This window comes from Humulus lupulus, chromosome 3 (genome assembly GCF_963169125.1).
Source record: "Humulus lupulus chromosome 3, drHumLupu1.1, whole genome shotgun sequence".
NCBI lineage: Eukaryota > Viridiplantae > Streptophyta > Magnoliopsida > Rosales > Cannabaceae > Humulus > Humulus lupulus.
This window is the reverse complement of record NC_084795.1, coordinates 264,884,859-264,903,520: the sequence shown is the minus strand read 5'-3', so window position 1 is coordinate 264,903,520 and position 18,662 is coordinate 264,884,859.

Below are 18,662 nucleotides of genomic sequence, written 5' to 3'. Positions count from 1 at the left end.
CTACACGCCCATATATATGTATGAACGCTGCCTTTACTACCCCACAACAAGTTTAGGCCTATTTCATGTCAAAACGACCAACCTCTGCCTCCTCCTACCACTAAATAGTTAAGAGGATTAGCGGTCAGCATGTTGTGGATTTGGACATTATTTAAGAATAAAAAAAAATCAACTTGTAAAGTGTGGTAGAATAGAAGGATATTCTTAATCACAATACATTTGATTATGGGATTTGGTGGGGTGAGATATGTATATGTGATTTGTACTGTCTTTGTAAATTTGGACTAAGTAAAAATTGCATAAAAAAAGTAAAAATTGCATAAAAAAAGTAAAAATTGCACCATGGTAAAAGTCAAACATTTCAACTTTATAATTTAATAATTTTTCACTTATGTATATAATAATAGGAGAATTCCCCTATAATAATATTAGGTTCCATGAATTTGGGAATTCTTTTATTAGAATAATGGCCCATTTTAAAATAAAAACAGTTTGGTTTCAATTTGGGAAATGTTTGTGGGAACAAATGACATATTTAGTTTATATTACTTTATTGACAAGCTAGAAATGCTTATGTATGTACGCAAATAACCAAAGAGAATGATGTTTTAACTCCCATTTCAAAAAAATAAACAATAGAAAGGAAAAGAAGGCATGTCCAAAATATATTGAAATGAATCTATGAGATATAGAAAAAAAGAAAGTTAGACTTTTTCATAAATATCCATTATTTATTTATTGATTGATAAAAATGGTGAGAAGAAAAAAGAGGCATGGGTGGAATCAAACAAGAGAGGATAAAAGAGTAAGCGGGAAGAGTATAGACAAAATCATACTAATCTATAGATTTTAATATATATATATATATATTGGAATTATTTTCTTGATGACATGGCACAATTTTTAAAGAGTGAAGAACACCATTTTGGTATAAGAAGTTGGAAAGAGCTGAAGAACTCTAACCTCTGAACGAACAAAGAACTCCCAACTCTGTATGAACGATGAGCTCAGAGTTTCGCATGAAAGAAGAGCTCAATGCTCTGTATGAATGAAGAAGTTCTAAGCCCCACGTAGAAATAGTTCACAAAAAGAGTGTAAAGGCTATACTCTAGCTCTTATTTGAAGCTTAATTTGAAAAAAGAGAAAAGAAGTGGGGAAGAGAATTGAAAAGATTGACACATGGACCAATCAGGAGAAGTATTTCTCATTCTCTTACTCATTAATTTCTCTATACATAGTAAGCAAGAGATTCATTTTTAGGGGTTGTTAATGCTTGATTGCAAATTGTAGAGAGAGAATCGTAGACTGACTTAAGCATCAGAGAACCTTTTTGTATTCTCCATTTCGGTTTACTCTTTCAATTCCGTAGAAAAACATATTTATACTATTGGGTTAGCCAATAGAATGTGTAAAGATATGAGGTATTGCATCAAATCAACTGACAACACAAAAATGAAGATCTTTCCTCATTGGAAAAGTTATTATTTTGGGAAGATTTTAACCCAAACAATATATATATATATATATGGAAGTATCAAAAATATAATTATTTAAAAGTTTTAATTGAAGTAGCATTAATAAGAGTAAGAATAGAAGAGTAGGGTGGCAATATAATTAGATAATTCACCTTGATTTTTGAAATGACAAAACTCACCCTTGAATATCAATTTATAATCTAATTCACCCTAAGTGACTTAAATCAAAGAAGAAAGATGAAAAATACCCATAGAAAAACTAAAATTTAAATAAAGGAAAAATACCATGTTGGTCCTTGATTTTTCCGAAATACACAATCGACTCCTGTGTTTTGTAAAATGACACTTCAGACTCTATGTTTTACGAAATGGATCAAAATAGTATTCTAGATCCGATTTTGGTCAAAATATTTTCAATTATAAAATCAATTCTTGGGTCGTTGGTGATGCGATGGGTTCAAAGAAGCAGAGAAGGTGGTCGAGAAGCTAAGAAGGGAAAATTATATTTGAAAATATTTTGACCAAAATCAGGTCTATGGTACTATTTTGATTCATTTTGTAAACACACAAGGTTTGGGTTGTCATTTAACAAAACACAGGGGGCGATCACGTGTTCGGAAAAAACATAAATGTCAAACTGATATTTTCCCTTAAATAAATCATAAATGAGAAGTCATTTTCTCTTTCAATTTTGTGTTTTGTTTTTTTTTTTAAATATAACAGTTTTCTTATTTTAGTTTTGACCAAAGTGATAAAATCTGTTAATAAAGTAAATTAAGGGAGATTTTTGCAAAATATTACATAGAGGGTGGATGAGTTTTCTGTAACTACAATCATCCACTTAATTAATGGGTGTGGGCTTTGTAGGGATATTGGAGTCTGATGGGTTATGTGGTCACTCCTTGGATACATGGTCTTGGATAGTCATCTAATGGTATGGCTCTTCTATTGAAAATTACCAATATTGGATTTTTACTAAAATATCAGCTAGGTCAACTAGTTTCGCAAGAGACTCTAAAGCCTAAAATTTATGAAATTATTCCATGTAATCTCAATCTTTAGAAGAAAAAAAGTTAAAAATTTATCACACTTTCAAAGTCATTGTTGAATATAGATCTAGGTAATTTTAATCCCAAAAATATCATGACAAAAGATGATTATTTTCTAAAATTCGGCCTAGTATCTAGGAGCTAGAAGCAAAAAAAAGAAGAAGAGATTTTTATTGAAAATACTTAATTTCGTTAAAAAATTACATTTTTATAGTCAAATATTTTTTTTTCTTTCAATTCTATAGTTTTAAGGACATTTTTATATTTTTTTTACGGTTTTGCCTTTTTTTGTGTGTGTTGTTTTTATGTTTTATTTTTGGATTTTTTTTGGGTTGATGTTTAGTTGTTCTGATATATATTATTTTTTGTATTATTTTTAAGTTTATTTTGGGTTGATGTAACGATCTACTAACCAGGACCGTTACACTATATATTTTAGGTTCGTACACCGAATCCCAAAAGAGTTTATAAACTGACACATGAACAACATAAACACCCAAAGCCGGCCTAGGCGGCAAAATTCTAGCTTCAACCCTAGTTCCAGCAAGTAATCTCGACCATGGTAGTCGAGTAGGCCGCATATGTACACTCTGCCCTTGAATTTCTCCAACTCAGAGTTGGTCCAGCTATTCCTTGCCCTTACCTGCACCATAGAGCACCCGTGAGTCGAGGCGCAGCAAGAAAACCTCACAAGGCATAACGATATCAAAATATTCAAAAGCATTAAACACATGCTTCACAATTATCCAATACATTTAAATTTGTAACACATGTTCTACAATTTACAAAGATGTTCATATAATCAATTACACAGCTCAGGAAGATAGTCATGCCGAACGGCCCGACCGAGCTAAATGCGTACACAAGCATTCCGCTCATGGTTCATGCCAAAAAAGTGGGGACCGCACCCTCCAAAATAAGCTCACCTTCACGGCCTGCGTTCCACACGCTTTGCCGGTCAAGCTCACGCTCAATGCGATGGCCGTCCGACCCCATGTTCAACGCATTGGTCGAATATTAGTTATATCATACATTCACTGATAGTTCAAGGCTAATAAGCATACCAAATTTAATGTAAATAAGTAGCCATAGAGCCATAACGGGGCCCCTTGCCCTATCCCCTTTTTAACTAGCCATAGAGCTAGCCAAGTGCACCTCGCGCTTTTGATTAGAGGTGAAAAATGCAACTTTATTGATCTTAAATGTCAAAATAAATTAAGTTTTGATTATTATTTTTATTTAATTAATATGATATATTTTATGGATGAAAATATTTGATCATGATTTAATTTATTGTTATTTTGTAGGAATTAATTGATATTTTAGCATAAAGAAAAAGAAAAAAAAAAAAGAAAGAGTTAAATCTGAAAAACAAAAGGAAAAAAATGGCATTTTGTTGAGGAGAAGCCCAGCTCGTCACCTCCCCAAGCCCACTGAAGCCCAGGCTCCCATCACCCCTGCACGCCACCTGGCGCACTCCACGCCTGCCACCTGTTCGAGAGCCTCCAGCTCTTCCCAGCAGTCACGCCTAAGCCTCCTTCAGCCATGCACCTCTCAACATCTTCCAGCAGGCCCAACGTGCCTCCCCAGCTGTCCAGCAGCCCATTCAAAGCCCAGCTGCCCTTCAGCAGCTCATGGCCAATCCAAAGGCCCAACGCATCTGAACGCACCAGCCCATCCGAAGCCCAGCAGAGCCATTTTCCTTCAACAGCTTGCCTACGTGGCGTGCCCTCATTTGTCAGCTGGGTCAATGGACCAGCTCCCAACCAGCCACCTTTGGCCCAACCTTTCATACACCTTGGGCCATAAACATTGCCATTTTGAGCTTTAAAGCTCATCTTTTTTGGTATTTTTGAAAAAGAGCATTTTGATCATACACCATAATAACTAGCTTAATATTTATAATAAGATTTGATTGTTCAAAATCATATTTTATTATTAATATTTCAGATTTATTTTGTAAACCCCAAATTGTTGTTTAATTTCTTTTTAGTCATTTTCTCCCTCTATAAATAGGGACTCTTCCATCACATTATGTATGTAATTTTTAGGTAGCAAAACTCTACCAAATTTTAGTCTCATTTTTCATATTTTCTCTCTAGAATTTCATGAGAATGTCTAGCATAATAGGCTAACCTTCTTAGGAAGGTTATGATGATCCTATATGCACAATGACTTTGTTTGGTATTTTTGATTCACCATGTGCTTAAAGTTTATATATTTTAGTGATTTATTTTCTTTTATCTCTAGTTCTTTGTCTTATTATCTATATTTATGTTTACTAATAGTATATACATTTTGTCTTGCACTTTCTATGTATTATCATTTTCACTTGAAAATAATATAGATAATATCTTTATCATTTTCTCCATCTCACTCATATATATGTACTTTTGCTAAAATCTATATAGAATTAGTCATGCTCTTTCTATGTATTTTATAAATAGTAAAAGTAATATTTGTGTTAGGTTTTATGTCCAATCTTTTATTGCATTATTGCCAATAGTATAATGTCATTTTTAGATTTATCTCATCCTTTCATGGTAAAGAATATTAATCACTTGAATGCATTTTTGTGAAATATATTTGTGCTTTAATGTTAAATCTTCCAAATGAATAGTTGGGATGTGAACTATCCATTTGTGTAATTTTTGTGAATCAAATATCCTAATAAATAAGTATGCATATTGGTGACTCTTGATCCTTCCTATTTGTTACCTATTGTTACATCACACTTTATTCTATCTTTATTTCTAATATTTAAATTTCAAAAACAACAAAAATATCACTTGTTCTATTTTCCTCACATTATTTATCTCTAACATTTATTTATTGATTAACTTTATTTCTTTGCCTCCTTGTGGAATCGACCGCCCGATCTATACTACGACAACCGCTAAGTGGAAGTCATGTTTGGGTGTTAAACAACTTTATATTTCAGAGGCCATGGGACCGTACAAGCGTATATCACGCTTCTGGGTTGGCCTAGCCACAACGACTTGCATTCAGCACGCTATAGCCTTCCTTGACTTATATGTTGAGCTTTTCGTATTGGCCCTGCCATTTCGAGCTGTGCTCTGCACGCTAATGTCACCCTCGACCTATAAGCCGAGCTTCTTATTCCATATAAGCAACTATAAGGCCACACCGGGGTCCATTGCCCTATGATATGGGATTATAGAGTCACCCCGTGGCCCATTGCCCTATTATTTGTATAACCAGCCTTAGAACTGGCCTAACGTACCTAGCGCTTTAATTTCCAAATGATCATATGGTCGATCAAGCGTATACCATACTCCTGATTAGGCCTAACCATATCGCCATGTGCTTAGTGCATTATTTCCGCCCTTGATTTATAAGTCAATCCTTTCGACCAGTGCTCAATGCGCCATTTTCATCCTTAACTTATAAGTCAACCCTTTCGACCAGCGCTCAGTGTGCTATTGCCGTCCTTGACTTATAAGTCAATACTTTTGACCAATGCTTAGCGCGCCATTGCCGTCCTTGACTTATAAGTTAAGCTTTTTGACCAGCGCTCAGCGCGCTATTGACATCCTTGACTTATATAAGTCAAGCCTTTTCAATAAGATAATACAAATGTGCATTCATCATTTACCAATTATCCAGATACAGAGCATTCAAGCATGCTTAATCAAACAATCACAGGCATATCCATAATCATGTTCATTCGCAGGGGTCTGAGCCCTAATCATAACCGTGTTCAACAACCAGGCCAAGTCGTAATCACATATAACATGTTTTGGGTGCAGTTTTCTTACCTCAGGTCTTGAGTGAATAGAGTATGACGACCCCGAGTATGGTCCTTTCCTCCCGAGCCTAACAGTTCACCCTCTTGATTCCTTGCAACGATTCGACCCCCTAGCTGCTAGAACTCTTATCAGTTTCCAATACCCCAAACAAGGTTGCTTCTAAGCTTTAGAATCACAATTTTCTTCAAAAATTCAAAACTTAGAGAGAAAGAGAGAGAGAGAGAGAGAGAGAGAGAGAGAGAGAGAGAGAGAGAGAGAGAAGATGACTTCTATTTTTCTGAGTTTATCAACTCAGCCACTATCCTATACATTCAAATGGTCCAAAAGACCAAAATGCCCCCACTTACTTACTTTCCTCTCAAAGCCCACTAAGGGCAAAATCATCATTTTACTCTTCCTTCTGACATTACTCTTATAATTCCCAAATAATTCCGACAAACCGGGAATAACACTATTTTTCCTAAAATACGACTCATACTCCAATGAATCCCAGTAACTCACCGAATTACCGAAATACCCCTGGGCTCACCCTGAGCCCGGTATAAGTCCATGTTGTGACTAAACCACTATCTTGATCAACATGACCGACTCTTTCCAAATATCTCAAATATACCCAAATAACCATGTGGGCTCAACATATAACACATATACTGACAGATATACCCACAGTGGGTTAAAATTACGAAAATGCCAATCTTAACAGAAACAAGCGTATAAACACATTTAACACATGTAAACATGCACAATCAGTCATATTATAATATAACCCATGTAATTCAAATAATCACATAATTAATAAAATAAATTCACATAATAGTCCAATATTGCCCTTCTGGCCCCCTAATCAAGGTCATAAGCCTTATTAGGAATTTTGGGACATTACAACTATCCCCTCCTTACAGAAAATTCATCCTCGAAATTTATCTAAACAATTCAGGATACTGATTCTCGTATATCTGTCTCAAATTCCTAGGTTGCTTGCATGACCTTGCTGTCCTTCCATAATATCTAAAACAAAGGACTAGTCTTGTCCCTCGAGACTTTATCTTTCTTATGCAAAACCTGAATAAGTCGTTCCTCATGGAATAACTTTGTCTGTGGTTCCAGATCCTCTCCAGGACCTCGAAAGGTCTCGCAAATAATCACTTTGCCTTCCTCCAAACCGCCTCACTTCTCTCAAAAGTGGACTCGAAGGAAGGCATAGTCTCCAACTTAGAACTCTATACCCCTATACTTAAGACTAGCGTAGTTCCTCTATCTATTCTGGAAGCGAGCATCCGAGCTCTAATCTTCTCAATAACCCCATTGACCCTTTAAATAATTTTAGGATCCAAATAATCTCTCTCACCCATTTTATCCCAACATAGGGTGATTGTAGAGTCCCATAATTTAGTAGCTAGTAATAGTTATAGTTATAGTATGCTTATTACTGTGGATTTTGGTTCAAGTCAGGACTTAGTTGAACACTCGTAGCAACACTTATAGATTTTATAAGTTTAACCTATAGTTTAAGAATATTAATTATAATATAAGGTTTGATTAATATGGTTGATTATAAAGATGTTATTTATTATACTATAAGGTTTAAATAGAATTAATAAGATCATGACACTTGTCGTGTGCATGTTTATTTAAGGATTTAATTATAGTTTAAGTAAAATAAAGTTCAAGAAAGCTCTAGAATCTTCCAAGACAAATAAGAGCATGACATTTGTCACAATCTTGTTTATTTGAGGAATCAAGTATTTTTAAGTGGATAATTCAGAAATAGAGGTTTCTAGAAGCTCTAGACCCTTCCAGAACCTGATGGAATCTCATGTTACTCAGTCAAACCTGTTTTATCATTTCAAATTAAGCTGATAATGTGCAATTACATGTTTAATTTATTCACGTATGTCGATATATTGCAGCCTAGGAGCCGATATATCGCCACACGGGGAATACGAAAACACATGAACTTCGTACAAACGCATCGACGAACACTCGGGGCATAAGCCCAGGCGATATATCGGCCCTAGGGAAAGTTTTTCAAACGTTTTTGAAGTTGAGCTCATTTTATTCCTTAACCTCTTAGCAAGCCTCTACTGAACGAATATTCAAATATTTTTCAAGTAATATTCATTATTTTTATTCAATCTAAAAGAAGATCTTAACACTCCTTGAACTCTATAAATAGGACCTAGTACCTAGCCATTTCTCTCATTCTTCAAGTTGTGTTCAGAGCCTTCAAGCTGCTAGGTTTCCTATTGAGTGATAAACACTTAGGTTGGGTTATAAGCTTTATCAATTTAAGCTTTATAAACACTTGGGAAGTAAGATAAATAGTGTGTTTTTCTATATCGAGGTGTAGTTCGGTTCTAGTACATCCAAAGGTATTCCTAATCTTATGTTCATTTATGTATGACTCTTTAGTTTCCATTAGTTTTCTTTACTCAAATCCTAACTCGCTGTTTTCCATTCTTGGTTAGGTATTTAAGTTCTTTGAACTTAAGGTTTCTTTTCGGTAAGTTTCATTTTGGTGGTTTAGTTCATTTCTTGATCATCTCTTTCATTAGAAATACTCACATTTTTATTGTTAAGCTAGCATACCCAGGAAATACTACCTATGTCGATGTTCTAGAAACGACAATAGAAGTAGAAAGGCTACAGGCGAATGTTAGAAAAGATGAGGCCAGTAAGCTTGAGCCTAAACAACCAAGTCAACCTCAGAATGGTCGGAACAACCACAACAACAATAGCAATCTGTCCAACAACAATAACAGTCAGAAAAGAAGGCATCCTGACAATAAGCAGTCCGAGAGCGATAAAAGGGCACAGACGAATAATGGAAGTAATAGGCCGGGTTATGTAGAATACCCGCAATGTGCTCAATGCTAGAAGAAACATCCTGGTGAATGCCGGGCAAACACCAAGGGATGCTACAACTGTGGTCAAGAAGGACACCGGAAGAGAGACTGTCCCCAGCTCAAGCCAGAGGGGAAAAAGGAAGACAATATGGTTCTTGCCAGGGTATTTACCTTAACCCAAGGAGAAGCTGATGCTAGCAATAAAGTGGTCACAGGTCAGGTTTCTATCCTCAATAATATATGTTCTGTATTATTTTATTTGGGAGCCACTCATTCATATATCTCGTTAGGAATGGTAGAAAAACTAGACAAACCTTGTGAAAGATTTAGAACTAGGTTTGTAACAGTGTTGCCTTCGGGCAAAGTAATTCTATCATCATGGATAGTACGAGGCGTACCGATCAAGATTGAGGATGTAGAGTTAGAAGGAGACCTGATAGAACTACAGATCAAAGACTTCGACGTAATACTAGGCATGGACTGGTTAGCAAGGCATGGCACAACCATTGACTGCAAACGCAAGAAAGTGACGTTCGAGACTCCTGACGGCCAGAGACTGTGCTTTTTGGGACAGGTTTCAGGACTACGCACACCGCTTATATCATCTCTCAAAGCCCAGCGGATGATAGAAAAAGGATGTCAAGCATACTTAGGCAGCGTCACAGACGTGGAAAAGGAAACAACACTTAAGGTTGGAGACGTCCGCATTGTGAATGAATTCCTAGAAGTATTTCCCGACGACTTGCCAGGATTGCCGCCGACTCGGGAAATTGACTTCACAATCGAATTAGTACCGGGCACCGAGCCTATCTCCAAGGCACCATACCGAATGACACCTACAGAACTCAAGGAGTTAAACACACAGCTACAAGAACTCCTAGACTTGGGTTTCATTATACCATTCAAAAGGAAATGATATATTTTATTCAATACATAAAACTGTTCATGGGCCCATAAAAAAAACATTTACAACTCAAAATGGTCATTACTGTTTAAATTTTACAACCCGCCGACCTAAGCGGCAAAAATAGGGTAAACCCCCTAGTTCCTCTGAGAACTCCTTGGCCGTAGTGGTCAAGCGGCTGCATATGTACACAACACCACCTAAGCTCTCCACTCAAGGCTGGGTGAGCTTCTCTTTCCCTTTACCTGCACCACATAGCACCCATGAGCCAAAGCCCATCAAGAAAACACAATATATCATGAATATAGTATCAACAATGATCATAATCATCATTCAGGACTTTCAGTCCAAAACAGATGAGTGACAGTCACAAAAGTCACTAAGGTGGGTTCCGTTCCCTCCAGCCATGTGACGATAGGGTCACCGTGGCTTTACAAATAAGTGATCCTTTCACTTGCTTAAACAGAATAGGTGCTTGATGACTAGTCACCAACATAACCTACCTCATGACCATAGAGTCATAACCATGGGATTCCGCTCCCTAGTCATGTGACAAGCTGTCACTTAGGCCTTTGGCCCTGGCTCTGAGTAACTTGTCCTAGACTAGTCAAGCGCTTATAAGTTTCATCGACCTTAGAGTCGGTCCAACATTAATACTCCTAGAGTCATTCAATGCTAATATCGATTAGATCAAATCTTTTATCGGCCCTGCGTTCAAGACGCTTATGCCGTTTCTCACTCTCAGGTCAGTAATATGCGACCAGTGCCGTCCCTGACTAATCAGTGCCATGCACAAGTAAGCAAGCTTTGCTAAGCATTTAATATGAAATCCATATCCACATTTATCAACCAACATGCCTCAACAATAATCATGCATGTCATTTACACATGGTGCAGTTTTCTTACCTTTGGTTCGAATGAGAATTAATATAAGAACAACCCTTGAGAACGATCTGTCTTTTAGTTCCTTAACGGTTACCTGGTCATAACCAATTATGGGATTCCATAAATAAAATGTTCTCGGACCAAGACCTAGCCTCCGAGAAATTGAATCCCACTAAACCGGGTAGTAAGATCGATCCCGAGGCCTAAGGTTTGAATCCCTAAGTCAAAAACACACTTTTGGCCAAGAAGGCCCTCAAGTGCCGCGACCCTTCCCAAAAAAATAGAGGCAACTCGCCTCAAGCACCTGCCTCAAGCGCTGCGACCTTTAGGCCTCTTCAGCACCACCTTCTTCTTCAACAAGCTTGGGCCGTGGCGCTCTAGAACAGAGCCGCGACCCCACGCAAAACTCAGCCAAAAACCTCTATTTTTCTCCTTCAAACATATTTCAAAACCTTATAAAAACTCTCCCAATATCACTAAGCAATGCCACCAATTATCACCACAACTTATCCACCATATAACCATCCAAACCCAAGTGAACTTCTTCCAAAAACTTCCATTGATTCCAACTATATATATCAAAATCCATAGGCTGTAAACTATAAGAAAACAGAGCATAACCAAGGTTTCATGGATAAAATATGACCTCAAACTGGTTTTGAATCCCTTTCAATGAATGAACTAAGTCTACAACCTCCAAGCTTTGATTTCCTAGCTTGATTCTTCAATTCAGGATCACAAACTTCAAAGGAAGCAAGAGGAAAAACAATGAACGTGAGGGAGGAAGCTTGGCTCTGTTTTGTTCTATTCTTTCTACAGGTTTCTACAGCCAATAAATCATATATATCCATGCCAAATGACCTTAATGCCCCTAGGTCATTTAAAAGCTTCTAAAGACTCCCAAGGGTAAAACTGCCCTTTTCAACCTATCTCGTTAATCATAATTAACGCTCTCCAATTCCCACTATTCTCAATATTCTCAAATACCAATTATTCTTATCCCATTACCCTTTAATTCCCGGTAACACTCTAATCACCGAAATACCCCGAGATTCACCCCGAGCCCCGAGCTTAAACCTGTTATGACCAAACCAATAGTTTATATTTAGAGATCGTCCCATGCCAAATAGCTCAAACAAATCCACATTATAATGTGGCCTCAACAATTAATCACAAGCATGCACCAAAATATAGAAATTGTAATGCCCCAAATTTCCTAATAAGGTTTAGGACCTTAATTAGGAGGCCAGGAGGGCCATAATTGATTTATTATGATATTTAATGATTATATGCATGTTTACGTGAATTATATTAGTATATGATGGTGAATGCATGCATATGGGTGTAGTTATACTTATAAGGGCATTTTGGTAATTTGGCCTGTTGAGGGCATATTTGTAAATTGGGTGCATACTGTAATTTGTGAATGAGATTTCATTATTATGAAGATATATTCGAGCTATTTGGCATGAGACGGTCATATATAATGGATTAGCGGTTTCGTCATAACGGGGTCAATTTTGGGGTAATAGAAATGTTTATTTGGTGATAGATTGGGAATATTTGAGATCAGGGTGAATTTCTGGAAGTTTTGACTGTAGTGTCCCCGGGGGTGTTTTCGGGACCCCGAGCACTAGGTTTTATTTGAGGTTACTTAAGCTTGAAGTAGCTTGTCAGATAAGAACGTATGTTAGAAAACCTTTCGTTTTCTCTCTGACGGTTCGTTATACCGTTTGAGCATTTTTGAGGAAATCTTGAGTTCTAGGAGTCGGAATCAAGCGAGGGTCGAGGCATAGCGATCCTAGGAAAGATTAGGAGCTTCTTAACCAAAGGATTTGATGGAAACAACCCAATCAAAGGTAATCTAAGTTTTAAGTTTTAAGTTTTTAAAGTTTCTATGCTTAGAATTGGACTTTGTTAATTGTTGAGTTTTTGGTCGGTTTGAGCCTTAGGTTTTGAGGGTTTTGGAGTATTGGGAAGCTTGGGAACTTTGATTTGATGATTGGGGAATGTTTGGGTATGTTTTTGGAGGATTTGGAGTGCTTAAAACACGTTTGGGAATGGCCCAGGGCTGGGGGCCGCGACCCTGTTCTTGAGCGCCGCGACCCTAGTTCGATGAAGCAGGTGTTAGGAAATTGGCCTTGCTGGGCGCCGCGGTCCTTGATGGAGGGCGCCGCGGCCCTTGCCTCAGAGAACCTTGGGGGCCGCGGCCCAAGGTGCTAGGGCCGCAGCCCTTGCCCTGTTTTCACCCCGTTTGCTCGTTTTGACCCCGGGAACTTAGCTATGGGCCTCGGGAGTGTCCCTACTACTTGGATTAGTTTGGATTGGTCTCTTGGAGGCTAGATATTGGTGTGGAAACCTTTGATTATCATGTTATTGATGGTGTTCCATATTTGGTTATGATTAGGTGACCGCTAAGGGCTTAAAGGTTGATCGTTCTCAAGGGTCGTTCTTATATTGGTTCTAGCTCGAATCTGAGGTAAGAAAACTGCACCCTGTGTATATGTGGCATGCATGGCTATTATGATGCATGTTGGTTGATTATTATGTATGACATGCATGGCTATTCTTGATGCATGTTGGTTGACTATTAAACGTGACATGCATGGCTATTATTGGTGCATGTTGGATATTTTGCATATGATTATTATTGAGGCATGTTGGATGATTAAGTGTGATGCATGTGATGCACGAGAAACATATGATTAGGGCATGCCATGAGTGATGAATATGAGATTGGCCAGAGCTTGAGTCTATGAGTTTGTGCATGATCATGATTATGCTGGCAACTGTTTAGTAAGCATGCTGAATGCCCTATTCTTGGATAATTGGCATATGATACATATTGATAGCATTACTTACCTGTGCATGGCACTGACTAATTAGTCAGATTTGGCAAAGGTGCTAGGATCATCTGTGAAGCTGTGACTCATTAGTCAGGTTCAGCAGTGGTACTGGGCACTGGTCACGTTGCACTGACTCGTCAGTCAGAATTGGCAAAGGTGTTAGTATCAGCTGTGAAGCTGTGACTTATTAGTCAGGTTTGGCAGTGATACTGGACACTAGTCACATAGCGCTGACTCATTAGTCAGAACAGTCTTAGCGTGGTTCACGCAAGCCAACGGAGATTAGATCTAATCGACCATCAGCATTGAATGACTCAAAGAGCATTAATGCCAAACCGACCTCGAGGGTCGATGGATGAAATAAGTGCTTGGAGGCTAGTGGCTTACCTAGCAGCCACTCTCCCTCTTGAATCATGTGATGCTCACTCATTGGTTGAAAGTTTTATGCTCAGTATGATTATAATGATAATCATTTGATAATGTTTATGTATAGTGTTATGTTTTCTTGCTGGGCTTCGGCTCACGGGTGCTATGTGGTGCAGGTAAAGGCAAGAGGAAGCTAGACCATCCTTGAGTTGGAGGGCTTAGGTGATGACGTGTACATATGCAGCTGCTCGTCCGTCACGGCCGAGGTTTAAAGTGGAACTAGGGTTGAACCCTGTTTTGCCGCTTAGAACGGCCTGTTGTAAATATTTTCTATAATAAACTCTGAAATTTATGTTTTTGGGATCCCAATGTATATATTAAACGTTCTAGTGAAACGTTACATCCTAGCCAAAGTTTTTAATCCCTAAACCGCTAATCATACTTAGTTCACGATTTTGGCCAAATGACTCGATTAGCGAGTTTAGCACTGTTTACAAGGCACACCGTAACGGTCCCAGGAGTTGGGGCGTTACAGAAATATGCCCTCAATGTGCCAAATTACCAAACTACCCTTGTGATGAAATGTGGACCCACATGCATGTATTTAACATCATATTATAATATAATTCACATAAACATGCATATGATCATTTAATGGCATAATTAAACAATTATGGCTCTCCCGACCTACTAATCCAGCCATTAAACCATATTAGGAATTTTAGTATGTTTATTATTATGGATTTTGGTTCAAGTCGGGACTTAGTTGAACACTTGTAGCAACACTTATAGATTTTATAAGTTTAACCTATAGTTTAAGAATATTAATTGTAACATAAGGTTTGATTAATATGGTTGATTATAAATATGTTATTTATTATACTATAAGGTTTAAATAGAATTAATAAGATCATGACACTTGTCGTGTCCAAGTTTATTTAAGGATTTAATTATAGTTTAAGTAAAAGAAAGTTCAAGAAAGATCTAGAATCTTCCAAGACCAATAAGAGCATGACATTTGTCACAATCTTGTTTATTTGAGGAATTAAGTATTTTTAAGTGGATAATTCAGAAATAGAGGTTTCTAGAAGCTCTAGACCCTTCCAGAACCTGTTAAAATCTCATGTCACCCAGTCAAATTTGTTTTATCATTTCAAATTAAGCTGATAATGTGCAATTACACGTTTAATTTATTCATGTATGCCGATATATCGCAGCCTAGGAGCCGATATATCGCCACACGGGGAATACAAAAACACGTGAACTTCGCATAAACGCATCGACGAACACTCGGGGCATAACCCAGGCGATATATCGCCTACAATGGGCGATATATTGGCCCTAGGGCAAGTTTTTCAATTGTTTTTGAAGCCGAGCTCATTTTATGTCTTAACCTCTTAGCAAGCCTCTGAACGTTTTGACCGAGTCTTAAGCCTCTGCTGAATGAATATTCAAATATTTTTCAAGTAATATTCATTATTTTTATTCAATCTTAAAGAAGATCTTTACACTCCTTGAACTCTATAAATAGGTACTAGTACCCAGCCATTTCTCTCATTCTTCAAGTTGTGTTCAGAGCCTTCAAGTTGCTAGGTTTACTATTGAGTGATAAACACTTGGGTTGGGTTATAAGCTTTATCAATTTAAGCTTTATAAACACTTGGGAAGTAATATAAATAGTGTGTTTTTCTATATCGAGGTGTAGTTTAGTTCTAGTACATCCAAAGGCATTCCTAATCTTATGTTCATTTTTGTATGACTCTTTAGTTTTCATTAGTTTTCTTTACTCAAATCCTAACTCACTGTTTTCCATTCTTGGTTAGGTATTTAAGTTCTTTGAACTTAAGGTTTCTTTTCGGTAAGTTTCATTTTGGTGGTTTAATTTAATTCTTGATCATCTCTTTCATTAGAAATACTCACATTTTTATTGTTGGTTTTAGGAGTGTTCCAAATCCCGTCCTTATTCTCAAATCCTGGTATTTGGTAAGGAAATAGGATAGAATTTATATGTTTATATGATATGTTATGCTATCTTATGTTATGCTATTTTATGTTATGTTATGTTACATTATGCATAGTATGTTTATAGACCTTGGGCATATGACTTGTATAGCTAACAAGCCCCAGTAAATTATGGGCATATGATTTGCTTAGCTAGCAAGCCCCACCAATCTATTGGGCATATGACTTTTTTAGTTTACAAGCCCCAAGTAGTATAATGGCCCTTGTAGTAGTATATGACATATGTTTATAGTATATGTTCATGATATAGTTTGTGTGTATGTTTTATGTTTTTAGTAGATTTTCCTTGCTGAACATTAGGCTCATTCCTTTATTTTTATGCATGCAGGAAAATAGTTATGGCGGTGGAAGGATTCTTGGCAGCTTGGGGTTGTGTATTGAGGAAGAATGGATTCGGTGGACTGCGTGCACGATTCGAGGATGAAGTTATTTTCAGTCTTTTTAATTATGTTTCTATGTATTTTTCGCACTTGGTTTTTCAAACAATTTTAATTAAGTTAAAGTTATATTTTATTTTTCATACAATGGGATCCCATACCCCGAATTTATGAATTCCAACATTTTAGTTTTTAATAAAGTTATGAATGTTTCGTATGTATGTTTTCTTAAAGTGTCTATGTATAGTAGTTTTAATGGTCCAAAGTCTTAGCATTAGTTGGGTCATTACAGTGATCTAGACTTCCTACTCTACAACATTCCATATGGAGTCATTCCAATCATCAACTGTTAACAATTATTGTATGAACAACTTAGTCATAGATAAATACTTATTCTGGGACCTTTCAATGTCCAATACACACGCCTATCAGAATACAGATTCGACTCTTGTACCTCAATAACCCCATTTCTAGAACTGTGTAGTCCTTAGCCACTTTAGCTAGGACGTTCACTTTCTATTTCCTCAACTGAGGATCACTTAACTAACCTTCCCTTATCCCCTCCAAATGACAGGCTAGGATAACGCTGGCTAGCTGAACTGTATCCAACTTAATACCTACTAAGATCATATCCTCTACTAATTCTAACTAAACTCTCTGTCTCATATTCAGATTCTTCTGAGTAAAGATATACTTTAGGTTCTCATAACTTGTGTGATCTTACACTTTCCCCTTCAATACAAATACCATTACTGCTAGCCGCCAATTCATATGCATGGTATTGCTGGTTATAGCCTAACCCCTTTCAACTATTGTGACACATAGGCAGTCACCTTTCCAGTCTGCACAAGGACATAGCCTAACCCCTGTCTTAATACATCACAATAAACCCCAAACTAATCTTAATCTGATGGAAGATTCAACACCAGAGTGATAATCAATTATCGCTTCCACTTCTGGAAGTTGTTATCGTATCTCTCTGACCATACAAACTTTAGATTCTTGCGAGTCAACTCTGTCAATCATGTAGGAATTCGTAAGAACCATTCTGCTGGGGCTATTTTGTATAATACGTCGAATATCGATTCTATTCTGGTGTCAGTCCCATAGTTGGCTCATTCTCACGACATGATAGCAATCCCAGTAAACTCTTAGAAAACCCATGTGAAGTCTCACTGGCCAATCCATTCCTCTCTGATCTAACTGATACAATCCCAGTGGTATCCACCATAATAGCTAAGAATCTTGTTAACGCTAACGGGCGCCTTTCTTTCAAACTCAAAGATCACCACCTTTTCTTACAGTCTATGGTTATGCCATACAAGGCTGGCCAGTCGATGCCCAACATCATATCAAGATCTTCCATGACCAACCCAGTCAAATCCACTGATAACCTTCTACTAGTGATAACCCAATTCATCTTCTGGAAACTACAAATTTCTAGGGGGGAATGGGTCCCAAATCCCCATAACTTGATAATCGCATAATCTGCAGAATCTATCTATGCCTCTACTAGATACCATGAAATACATTATACCAAAACCAACCAGCCTAGTATAAGAAGAATCAAAACTAAAAAGCTAACCTGTTACAACTGAGGGGCTAGCTATAAACTCTAACCGCGTCAGAGCGAACACTCGAGTTGGAGTCATGTTGCCCGCCTACTTTGATTCTTCCTTCCTCAATCTTGGGAAATTCTTCTTGTGATGCCCAAGCACTCCACATAAGAAGCATGCCCTCACTCGGAATTCTCCCAGATGGCACCTCTTGCACCGAGCGCTCTCTGGGTAAATCTTCCAGTGCTCATCCCCGTCCCGACTGTTACATTAAGCACCATGGCACCCCTTCTTTTGTTCAGGGGTGCTAAATCCATCTATAGGTTTTCCTTATAGATCACTAGGCTTCCACCCTTGTATGACCCAGTAAATGGATGTGCCACTGTCTGAGCCTCGTGCCCCATGGCGCTCTCCCTCCATATCTTATTTCCCGTGCCCTCTATAGCAAAGGCCCTCCCTACCACCTGAGAATAGGTATAGATCTCAACTAATGGGGAGATTCTAACGCCCTGAGCTATTCCAAAATTCAGTCCTCGAACAAATCTCTCTTTCCGAGCTACATCTGT